This window comes from Triturus cristatus, chromosome 9 (genome assembly GCF_964204655.1).
Source record: "Triturus cristatus chromosome 9, aTriCri1.1, whole genome shotgun sequence".
Taxonomy (NCBI): domain Eukaryota; kingdom Metazoa; phylum Chordata; class Amphibia; order Caudata; family Salamandridae; genus Triturus; species Triturus cristatus.
This window is the reverse complement of record NC_140592.1, coordinates 365,686,586-365,697,754: the sequence shown is the minus strand read 5'-3', so window position 1 is coordinate 365,697,754 and position 11,169 is coordinate 365,686,586. Positions and strand designations below refer to the sequence as shown.

Here is an 11,169-nt window from a genome sequence, read left to right as displayed (position 1 = left end):
ATGTAGAGAGGTTTCTTGACCTAGCCCGGTACCCCTATGACTACTGGACAATATGACCTCAATCTTTTAAATACTTTGCAGTTACCATAGAGATTGGCAGTGGTGAAGTGTCCTGCTCTCTAGCACTCTTGTGATGATGTTTCAAAGGGCTGATTCAACTGCTAAGATGGCTGTACTGTCTAAAACTGCTGATGCTGCTATGTATGTTGTGAGAGCCAATTTATTTCTGGTACCCACTCTAAAATATAGAAGCAACTCCATTAAAACAAGAAACAGTTCTGCATCAAGCAGGAATGTCAAAGAGTCCCCGAGGGGTGTGCAGCACTGGGCACATAGATGGGATAGCTAATACTGCCAGACTCCTTTGTACATCACGCTTGTCTTAGCGCTTTTACTTTGATATCCAGTTGTCTTATAGCATATTTGTATTGTATGAATTTGAATTTTAACTTTCACTGTTCTTAGATGTTTCTAATTGTTTTAAACTGTAGCCTGCGTTTAAACTGTTCGCCACGACCGCACTTTCAATCCATTTTAATAATTTTGCGTAACATTAGAATTTAGTGTCTGTTGCTAATTTTAACTGAGCCGATTCTAAACTTTAAATAAATTACAAAGCCTACCTCAGTCACCCGCATTTACATCCCCTAAGCCTTGCATTTGGGGACGGTTCTCTCTGTTGCACTCCGGCATGTCAGGAAGTGCTCAGGGGCGAGGCTCCGAGCCGGAAGCTGGGTCGTGGGGGAAAAAAAAGCACGGCCACAGCGTGGCTGCGCAGCGGACGCGCCGCTGGCACGCCAAAGGTGCGCCAAAGGCAAGCCCGTCTGCGCCCGACCGCGTCTGTACCGCGCCTAGCGCTAGAACCCCTGCTTGTTTTACCCCAAAAATGTATGCACGGGAGAAACTGATTGGGCTAAATAAGGGTGAGTGCCCAAATCCTGAAGTACTGGTTGATAGTAACTCTAATTGTAAACGGAGATGTGATTCATGCGGTCTAGCTGCCCTGCGTCAGAAAACCAAATATATAAATGCCGGGGAAAGTGGGGATAATATCCTTCTACCCCTACCAGAAACTGACCAGTGTAGTGCCGGTGAGAGGGGGGTTTCCAAAGACCTCCTGGTGACCACATCCCTCGTCAGACACAGGCGGGAATTACGAAACCGCTGGCTGACACTAGCGAAAGTATTACGTGTATTCTATTGAATACAAGATCAATGGGGAAACATGAATATGAAATTGAAGATATGATACAACTCTTAAAACCTGATTTGGTTTTCTTAACAGAAACCTGGGCCAATAATGCCTCTGAACCAGATTGGAATGTTGCTATACCCCCTGGCTATCAGGTAGCCTGTGCTGATAGGGTCTGGAAAAAAGGGGGAGGCATTGCTATAATACACAGGGCCCAGTTGATAGTGAGGACAGAGCTGGTGACTGTAGTGGAAGCAGAGGCAATGACCTTTAGCATTAAAAAGAATAACACATTGCTTCTTCCGGGGCTCCTTATTTACAGACCCCCTTGGGTGCGGCCCCCGATCAGCATGGCACTTCAGAATTTTTTCGAGTCATGCTCTGATACCCTGTCGTTCACGATTCTAGGGGACTTTAACTTCCACTTAGAAGTCAATAATGATGTGGAAACTGATACGCTGATGGACAATCTTGCAGGTTATGGGCTGAAACACATAGTACTGGGGTCCACACATTCAGCTGGCCACACCTTAGATGGCATCTTTACGAATAACCAGAATTTGGCTCTGTCAAGTGTATTACCCATACCTTGGTCTGACCATCATGTAATAGTTTTTAACACTGCAAATCCTAGCATCAGTAAAGATCAGAGGAACAGACTGCTTTTGGTCAAGTTCCGCCGTTGGAAAGATATCCAAAAAAAACAACTGGCAGCCACACTGGCAGCTAATCCTCCTAATACTAGGCTTGACCCTGATGCTGCGGCAAACAATTACGATCACTGGATTAGGTCATCAATAGACCAACTTGTCCCAAAAAAATCAAGTAACAGCATCGCGGTACGGGGCTGAGCTTAAATACATAAAAGCCAAACGCAGGCGCCTTGAACGGCTTTGGAGGACAGACTATAGTGGGAAACATAAAACAGTCTATAAGTTGGCCCTAGAGGAATATAAGGAAGCCATTAAACAGGCCAAAGCGACTTATTATACAATCAAAATATTCGACGCTAAAAACTCCTCGAAGGAGCTTTTTAAAACAGTCGCAGCCCTAGCCAAACGTCCACAGGATAGCCTTTTTAAACCAGATCAAAACTTCGTAGATAAAATTGCCTCCTTTTTTCAAAATAAAGTACAGGCTGTATATGATGAATTACAGAAGTCTGTGCCTATAACAAGGGATAACAATGAAGATCCCCAGGAGGATAATTATTCCCAGAGTAGTCTGTTAGAATTCTCCGTTCTAGCGGCAGAGAAAGTCAATGGCTTACTACTCTTGACTAAATCTGGATCTCCTTTGGACCCGTGTCCGCCATCAATTCTGCACTTGGTTTCTGACCTGATTAGCACACACATTACCCCTCTCTTAAATGAGGTAATTAGCACCGGTGTTTACCCTCAGCGATGGAAAAAGGCCTGCATCAGGCCGATTATTAAGAAAGCCACCCTAGATCCTGTTGAGGTAAAGAACTATCGTCCGATATCTTGTCTTCCATTACCATCTAAAATTCTAGAAAAGGACATCAACATAGAACTTATGAATTATCTGGATGATAGCTTACTTTTGATTCCTCCCAACATGGCTTTAGAGCTAGACATTCCACCGAATCGGCCTTGATAATGGCAACAGATGAAATTCGCAAAGTGGTGGATGAGGGGGGCAGAGCCGTCCTCATCCTGCTAGATCTATCGGCACCATTCGACACCGTGAATCACACGGTGTTGGTGCAGCGGCTGAAGACAGCAGGTATCAGAGGAACGGCTCTAGCTCTCCTGTCATTCTTTCTGGCTTCTAGGGAACAACTGATCCACTGGGAAGGTTTGAAGTCTGCAAACTTGTGCCTTCCTTGTGGCGTCCCGCAGGGGTCAGCTCTGTAGGCCACACTTTTTAACATCTGTGTTACCCCTCTTGTGAAATGAATTAAACAGCATGGATTCAATTTGGTGTCATATGCGGACGACACGCAGATAGTGGTGTCGGTTTCGCAGCGGGTGGACATCACAGGGGCACAGTTCTGTGGTTGTCTTACTGCAGTCATGGCCTGGATGAACGCTAACTTCCTTAAGCTTAATACAGATAAGACCTAGGTTATTCAGTTTGGGAAGGGCCCCTCAATCTGGAGTCAACATTGGTGGCTGGCGGAGGCGGGCCGTTGTCCAACTCTGGTGATGAAGGCTAAGCATCTAGGCTTTACATTTGACTGCGAATTAAAGTTCGGGAAGCAAATCAACCAAGTAACATCTGCTTGCTTTTTCACCCTGAAAGTTCTGCACAAAATCCTGCCATTTATCCCTTTCACGTTAAGGAAAACGGTAATTGGAGCCCTGGTACGTTCTCGAATCGACTACGGGAATGCACTATACTTAGGTATAGACAAAGGTTAAATTGCAAAATTACAATTTATACAGAATGCGGCGGCCCGTGTGTTGCTCGCTCTTCCTAAATACCATCCCACATCTACCAGCATCAGACAGCTCCACTTGCTTACCATCCCTGAAAGAATAAAATTCAAAGCCCTCTGCCTACTGCATAAGGCGCTATACGGTGGTGGTGCTATTGACATCCAAAAACTATTCTCTTGGTACAATCCTCTGCGTAGCCTGAGTCCGCCAACACAGGGCTGGTACTCGTGCCCAGAATAAAAAATGCTAGATGGGGTGGTAAGAGCTTTTCTCATCTAGCCTCAAAGCTGTGGAATTCCCTCCCCCCACAGCTGAGACTGCAATCCAACAGGAATATCTTCAGGAAACAGGTTAAGACCTGGCTGTTTCCTAGGCGCTCTTGAATAAGTCAACACCCGGAGTATTATGAACCTATCCTAGCGCCAAGACGCCTCGGCAATCGAGCGCTTTATAAATACATTAGTCAGTCAGTCAGTCAGTCACATGGTCGTACCAAAATTTGTATCCCCCAACCTCGCCAGTTTGTATTATTAGCACCCTATGTTGGTAGGGACGGCAAGATAAGTCCTGTCACAAACCACTGGTATATGCCCTTCTTTTCTTCTATATCCAAAAGCTATCACCAATACTGTTATACATGCCTGTTAAGGTTACCCTTGCTGCTCCCCCTCCCCATGGAGCCCCTTCCATCACATTCACATTGTTTTCATTCAGATGCCCAAATGTGCACATTTTTCCAATGTCCTTGTCATGGTGTGCATATATTTAGGATGGGTGGAAACATGCCCCTGTGTCCATACAGTCTTGGGGTGCCAAGTTGAATCATTAGTGATCGATAGATACTCTTTGTGTCAGCAGAAAGGCAATAGGGATAGATCAGAATTTCCATTGTGGCTATCACCCCGGTCCTCAGGCAAAGTAGACAGGAATAATGTAACCCTGAAGAACAAGATAGTTAAGATAAACTCATAGTCACAGTTAAAATGGCACAATGCTCTGCCATTAGAAAGAAACTGAAGATGTTGTTTTAAAATACTGAAGAAAGCTTATAAAATTTCCATTCTCAGTTGTGAGCCACCTTAACCGAGTGGCTGACCAAGGCCTGCTTCCCCCTCCATTTTGGGAATTGGGTATACATTCATGTATACCAGAGGAAGACAGCACTACAGTCCCGCTAGTGTGGGCTCTACCAGATCCTGCTCATCACAAACACAGCCGTTAAACGCCATGGCTTGGCTACCTCAATCCACTCACATACTGCAAGCAAAGCGCACCTCTTAGACACAAAGGTCCTCCTGCAGCTACGGGTCATCTACTGAAACTGTTTCTGCTGCAGCTTTGTTATCTGTTTGTGGGTCTAAGTCTCCATGTCCATCTTTTATGGCTGCTCCACCAGCACTGCATGCTGCTGTCCGACAGTCTCTCATTGTTACTGCCACCATCCAAGGTAGGCAGTCTCCTTCTGGACCCCCATGTAGAACTGTGCTACTATCTTCCTTGCTGGTTTGGGCATTCAGTTTTTGGTGGGGTACACTTTTGCTGCAGAATGGGGAATGATTCTGAGAGCATCTTCGCTTGCACGAAGCCTCCGCTCGGCTTACCAGGGTAACGCCTACATGTGACAGACCATGAATTCATCCTCTTGCTGGGTTTGTACACACATGCCTGTGGATGTAGGAGGCAGCACTCCTTTGATTGAACCGCCCATCAATTTTAATGACACTCCTGTCATCTTTTCCAAATTGAGCAAATACTGACAAAGTAGTCTGACACACAGGCCTCGAAAGGTTGAATAACCCTTTCAATCATAACATGCCTCCAGTATTTTTGCTGGACATGGCAAATATGATTTAACGGCGGAGTATATACCTTTCGAGTCACCTCCCTTTGAATACTGTCTTCCTCATGGACTGTTGTTTCTCAAATGCCACACCCAAGGAGGCCATGCATATTCATCTGTGAGCCGCAAGCCTACACCGGCATCATCCTGGGTACATTGTAACAGAAATAAGACACTTCGAAGATCACCCCTTAAAACGAAAGTGGGGCAGTAGGGCTGTTTCAACTGCCTCTAGATTCTTCTGTATAAATAGCCATGTATGAAATGATCCTTCTCTAGAAAACTAAGAAGAAATGCAGAAATATTGTAAGAGATACTAAATTGGACCACAATAGCCTTAGGGTTAGTGACCAATCAGTTAGATGCCCACGTCAAAATGCTGATTCAAAACCGAATGGCTTTAGATGATCTTTTAGCAACTACTGGTGGGGGTTTGGCACGGTTGTAGGGACCAATTCCTGTGCTAATCTTCCCAACATTTCCCTTAGCATATGGAAGCAGACATATAACATTCATGAGAGTATAAAGAAATTCCATTAGGGACGAGGCATCACTGACCTCGGCCCTACCGGCATCTGTCCGTGGTTCGGGGAGATCTTCTGCTCTTCGGGTAAGAAGATATTTTAATCTATTATTGGTATTGTTCTGATTTTGTGGTTGTGTTATACATTGCTGTAAGGTTAATATTGTGCGTCATCCAACACTCGTGCAAAGTAACGGCACTGCTAATACTTTGACACGTATTATTTTTCAGGATGGCAGGGAAAGTAATAATGAAAAGATTAATAAAGAAATGGTGAGACTGTTCTATTGAACTGTTGTAAATTGAAAATGTTCCCTCCTGGAAAAAGGGGGAGCAGTGAAAACTTTAATCTTGCCTTTATCATGTTTTATATTCATGTGTAATGTAGTGTTAGCGATAACGTACATAACCCAGAATGTATCAACAGTTATAGTCTAATATGAATGTTGTTTATAATAGTTTGAGACTTTTTTTAAATAATACAGCTATAAAATTACAAATAATTACAAACTTACAGCTGGCAAAATAGTATACAGCCCCTCTCAAAAGGGCCTAACAAGGATTATCACAATGAAACCCCCCAGGTTTTGTCACAGTAGATGACAGGGATAATGAACACCGAATCTGTGAGATTTCATCCAACAAAATACCCGTCTACAGCCTGTGACACAGTGTGATACCAATCCAAAGTTAAAGACCTAATGACTTAAACACATATTTCACAATCAATAAATCAAGCCTACTGCCTTTGTCAGTATATTTTACATTGAAATCAGACATATGGCTTCCAATGTAAATTTCAATAACGAAGCAGTCAGACCGATCTCCTTTACAACTGACTTGTCACCATAACCAACTCAGGCACACTATCTTGAGTGAAGCTTCCTAAGAATGCAACCATCAGCCATCGAGTCACTAAATTAAAAATGTAGACCACATTACAGCTGGTAAAGCAACAATCTAGGTCTCCTAAGCAAGCCTAAGAAGGATTATAGCAGTGCAACTCTACTATCCCAAAGGTTTGTAAGGGGGTACCCAAAACTAAAACCCTTGACTACTCCGGTAAACCATAAGATTCCATTTAACGTTAACAAAATACCTCTCTGCAATCGGTAACGTGGCGTAGTCACAATCCACCCTTAAATGCCTTCTGACTTTAACATATCCTTTTCACAATAATTAAGCCAGGCCCACTGACTTTATTGTAAATTTCAATAATAAACAGATGTAGCATATAGCCTTGGTCATTATCACCATAACCAGCAAATCCCTGTTATATTGGGCATAAGCTTTTATACATGTCAATCAAAGACCAAACATAATTTACGAGGAGAAGTTATTTAATAGCATTAATGGCATTGCATTTGCATGACTTTAACAGGCATGCTACACCCATCACAGATGTATGTGTTTGTCTGAAAGGTCAAATAAATTAGCTTTGCTCTATAAAGTGCCTGGGGCTCAAGCAGCTGGATAAACAAATGATCACAGCTGATTGGAGGGGAAGCACTCTTTCGGTGGAAGCACACAGCTTTTGACAAATCATACCAGTGGTGCCACAGCAGTCCCTGTGCAACACTCCTGAAAGCTCTTTTTTTGATCTAGCGTCAGCTGTGCTGTCAAGCCAGACCTAAAAACAAATGTGTATCTACAAAGAGAGCGGAGGACCTGCAGCAAGAGGGGGCTAGGGTACTATTGAGCCGGTCTTCAAACAGGGGCTGAAGTTTGCAGATATTCATGCAAGTGAGCTCCATTTTAGCAGAACTAAATTTGAGGTATAATTTGGATTTCTAGGACTGGATGATTGCCAGACAGTCTAATAAATGTTGTATGTCAGTGACAGTAAGAGAAAGATGCATGTAGTTGATTTAATGTAGTAGCCTGATGCCTTGTTACGTCAGTACGATGCCACCAGGGGCTCCATGTGGAGATTGAAAATCATTGGTACAAGAATGGAACCTTCATCACTGGTGCAATATATTAACATCAGCAGTTCCTTTAAAGTTAAGTACAGATTAGTGGGAAGAGGAGACTGCAACAAATTGCAGATTTCAGCAGGATGATCTTCATGAGCAACAATGACTGTATAATGGCAGGTGCTGGGGGATTCACAGAATGTCATAGCTAACATAGGTCAGATACGACCAGCTCAGATGGACAAAGTGTATCTTTATGTCTACACACAGGAATATGGCTTCTTGGGGCCTTGGTCTCTAGCGTAATATAGCCATTTGCAGTGTGGAAATACCAGTCTTGGCTCCAATACTGCAAGGATGTCTGCTCACCTAGACCCCCTTCATCCTATCCAATCCAGACAGAAGTTTAGACAGAAGAAGCTATTTGGAGAATAGACTTTAGAACCAGCTGGTTTGAAACAGTAAACATCACTTTGATATGAGCAGATGGATTTGTTTCTCGCTTTCACAACTCAAACTACACCTTTTGTATAGAAAACCCAGTCTTAACGATTCTAATGAAACAATTATTTCAAATTATTTTTATTGGGTTTTTCAAGAAATCGTTAACTGTTTTACACTGTTCCATTGTTCAAAATAAAGCATCACTCCACAATGAACATATAACAATATTGGTTATACAAATGCAACGCAAGTATACGAGAGATGGTAAATATGCCGTATTCTCAAGCTTTCAGACTGCCATATAATTTTAGACACTTTCTTTGCAATGATAGGGAATTACAACTTGGAAAGGGGGAACAAAGAGGAGCGCACAAGCATATAACACAAAATAATAGGCAGGCGAAATGACAGGAGAGATTACCGGGCAGGGAGGGAATCCGAATACATACTAAGCTTTAACACAAATTGATCTTCTCAACACCCACCAGGAAGAACAATGGTCAGGATGCGGGAGAAGTCCGGGCTCGTCAAGTGATAAGTGCAACACACACATTTAAGACAGTGAAAACAGCACACTTGCATTGATAACTTCATAGTCCAAAATCTGAGCTTATGAGGTGCTATACAACATCTGAAAATAATAATTTCAGTCTTCATGATAAATATTATCTTCAACTTTGCTGAAAAGTGTCAACAAGTTGAGTGCTGGTAGCTGTGCTAGTCTCTAACGTGGTAAAAACGTGCTGCAACCCTCTCAGGTTTATTATTTCTGCAAGATGGTGAACAGTAGGAGACATGCACACTCTCTGTTCCTAGTCACTAGGGACCAGATGTATCAAAGGGTTTTACCCATTCTGTGTCAATGGAAAAACGTGTTCGTACATCTGGCCCTAAGTGTCATCCTCTGGGTGTTTTACCACCGGGGTCAGCGTCTACTCCAGCAGTGGAGACAGACTGACTCACTAAAATCCATGCGACCCAAAGAGGCAACTACTTCGGGAGTGATCCAGCTCTCCCATGCGCTTTCTAAAAAACAGGTGGATGAAATTGACTTTTAAGACGAAAATTGTGCTTTCTAGCCTTGCAGACAAGACCTATGTTACTGAACCACAGTTATCCATCACTCGAGATTATGGCTGCCAGACACCCCTGCTTCAGGGTGGCATCTGTCATCTCAGTGGCAGCAGGCAAGTCACTTCACTCTTCGTGCCCAGTCATCAAAAATCAAATTGCACAGAGCTGCTGCTGTGAATTCTCAGGCCATAATCAGAAACCTGTATCCTTAATATACCTGTCAATCTAAGTGCTACATACTCGGCACAAAATACATACACATGTTCACCTTTAAACATAAATGGAGTCCACCATTCCCAAGCACGCCAGCGCATAACACCACACATAATTCTTCTAACAATTAGAGCCAAAAAGAATAAAGTTGAGCTCACACAAAACATACTGGAACAAATTATGGTTTTAAACCTACGGACATTTAAAAAATCAACTGGCCATAGGCTGTAGAAACAATTATAGTTTACGAGGTGCACAAATGCACCAGGTAAACCTTGGATTCGTGTGTGTGAGGGAGCTATCCTCCACAAACCCAACCCTCTCCCCTAGATACGGCTCTGCATACTCGAGATGGACTTGGTCACATTTTGGAATACTTGTGTCCCTTTCATGATCCTTGCTGGGTGCCCTTATTAGACGGTTAGATTAATCTGTCAGACTTGAGATTTGTTAGACCCGAGTTATTTCCGAGTTTATTTTGTGGTCAAGTAAGTAGCGAATTCTGCTTAACTAAAGCAGCAGAAAATGATTTTCAGTGGCGCCAATGTCTACTATGCCTTCAATGAAGGGTACAGAATAGAGCAGCACTCGGTGGCCGCAATAATGTCCGGCTCTGCGTCCCGCATGGGAGGGCCACACTCTGATGTGACTCGCTAAAGTACAAAAAGAGCAGACGTGTTCATGCAACATGAGTTAAATTGATCCTTTCGACTTCGTTTTGACCATGTGCGTTTGAGAAACCAAACCCAGTCTGATCGAAAGGATATCAAGCCGCTCCCTACTGACACGGGTCAGTTGCATTCAATTGTGAATTCTATGCCCATTTGATGAAAGTGTGTCAGGGTCACTGAATGTTTGAGACTGCTTTAGTAGAACTGTAGGTGCTTCTGGAGTGATGACTGTCAGAATGAATACCTCAAATGTAAAAAAAAAAGATGCTTCCTGAGACACAATCATTACAATCTTTGTCGAGGGTCACATGAGCAGTGTAAGTGCATATGGTATCAGTGCAGTTTGGGGTCCATTTGAAAGTAAGAATTAATTTACTGTGGGATTAGCAGAAAGATTGTTAAAGCCTGCATGTAGAAAGCATGTATTCTGTCATCGAAAAATAAATTGTGGTGGTTGTTTGGAGTATTGAGAACTTTAAAGATCTTTGGGTTCGACTGTTTATCTTGAAAACGGACGTTCAGCTTTTGGTAGACATACACTCAGGCAGCAACATAAACAGCTGGCAAGGCTTTCTATTAAGTTTCTCTAATGCAGTTTCAAAGCTGAATTCATTCCAGGGGCATACAACCAGAATATCAGGTTCAGATTATTGTGCTGCTCAACTTCTGTGGGAAGAATGCAGACTACATAATATTGTTAAAGTAACTATATATAAGGAAAAGTTGATTTACTGTTACTAACTCCAATGATATCTACAGTTACAATATATTTATCTTCAAGACAATTAGATGTGGAGTTAAGAATATCAAATCTATACTTACCTATATAGGCTTATCTCCACAATAGTTTATTAGTTGGTATTGTTGATATAATATTTTAGTCGCACTATATTT

The 11,169-nt window shown here is 42.8% G+C and overlaps 1 protein-coding gene and 1 long non-coding RNA gene across 5 annotated transcripts in view; one reads left to right on the top strand and one right to left on the bottom strand.

Annotated features, from left to right (window-relative positions):
* The window catches only part of TEX264 (testis expressed 264, ER-phagy receptor), a 570,054-nt gene that overhangs the window by 185,167 nt on the left and 373,718 nt on the right, over positions 1-11,169 (bottom strand). The window lies entirely within an intron of this gene.
* The window catches only part of LOC146797953 (uncharacterized), a 242,856-nt gene that overhangs the window by 191,618 nt on the left and 40,069 nt on the right, over positions 1-11,169 (top strand). The window lies entirely within an intron of this gene.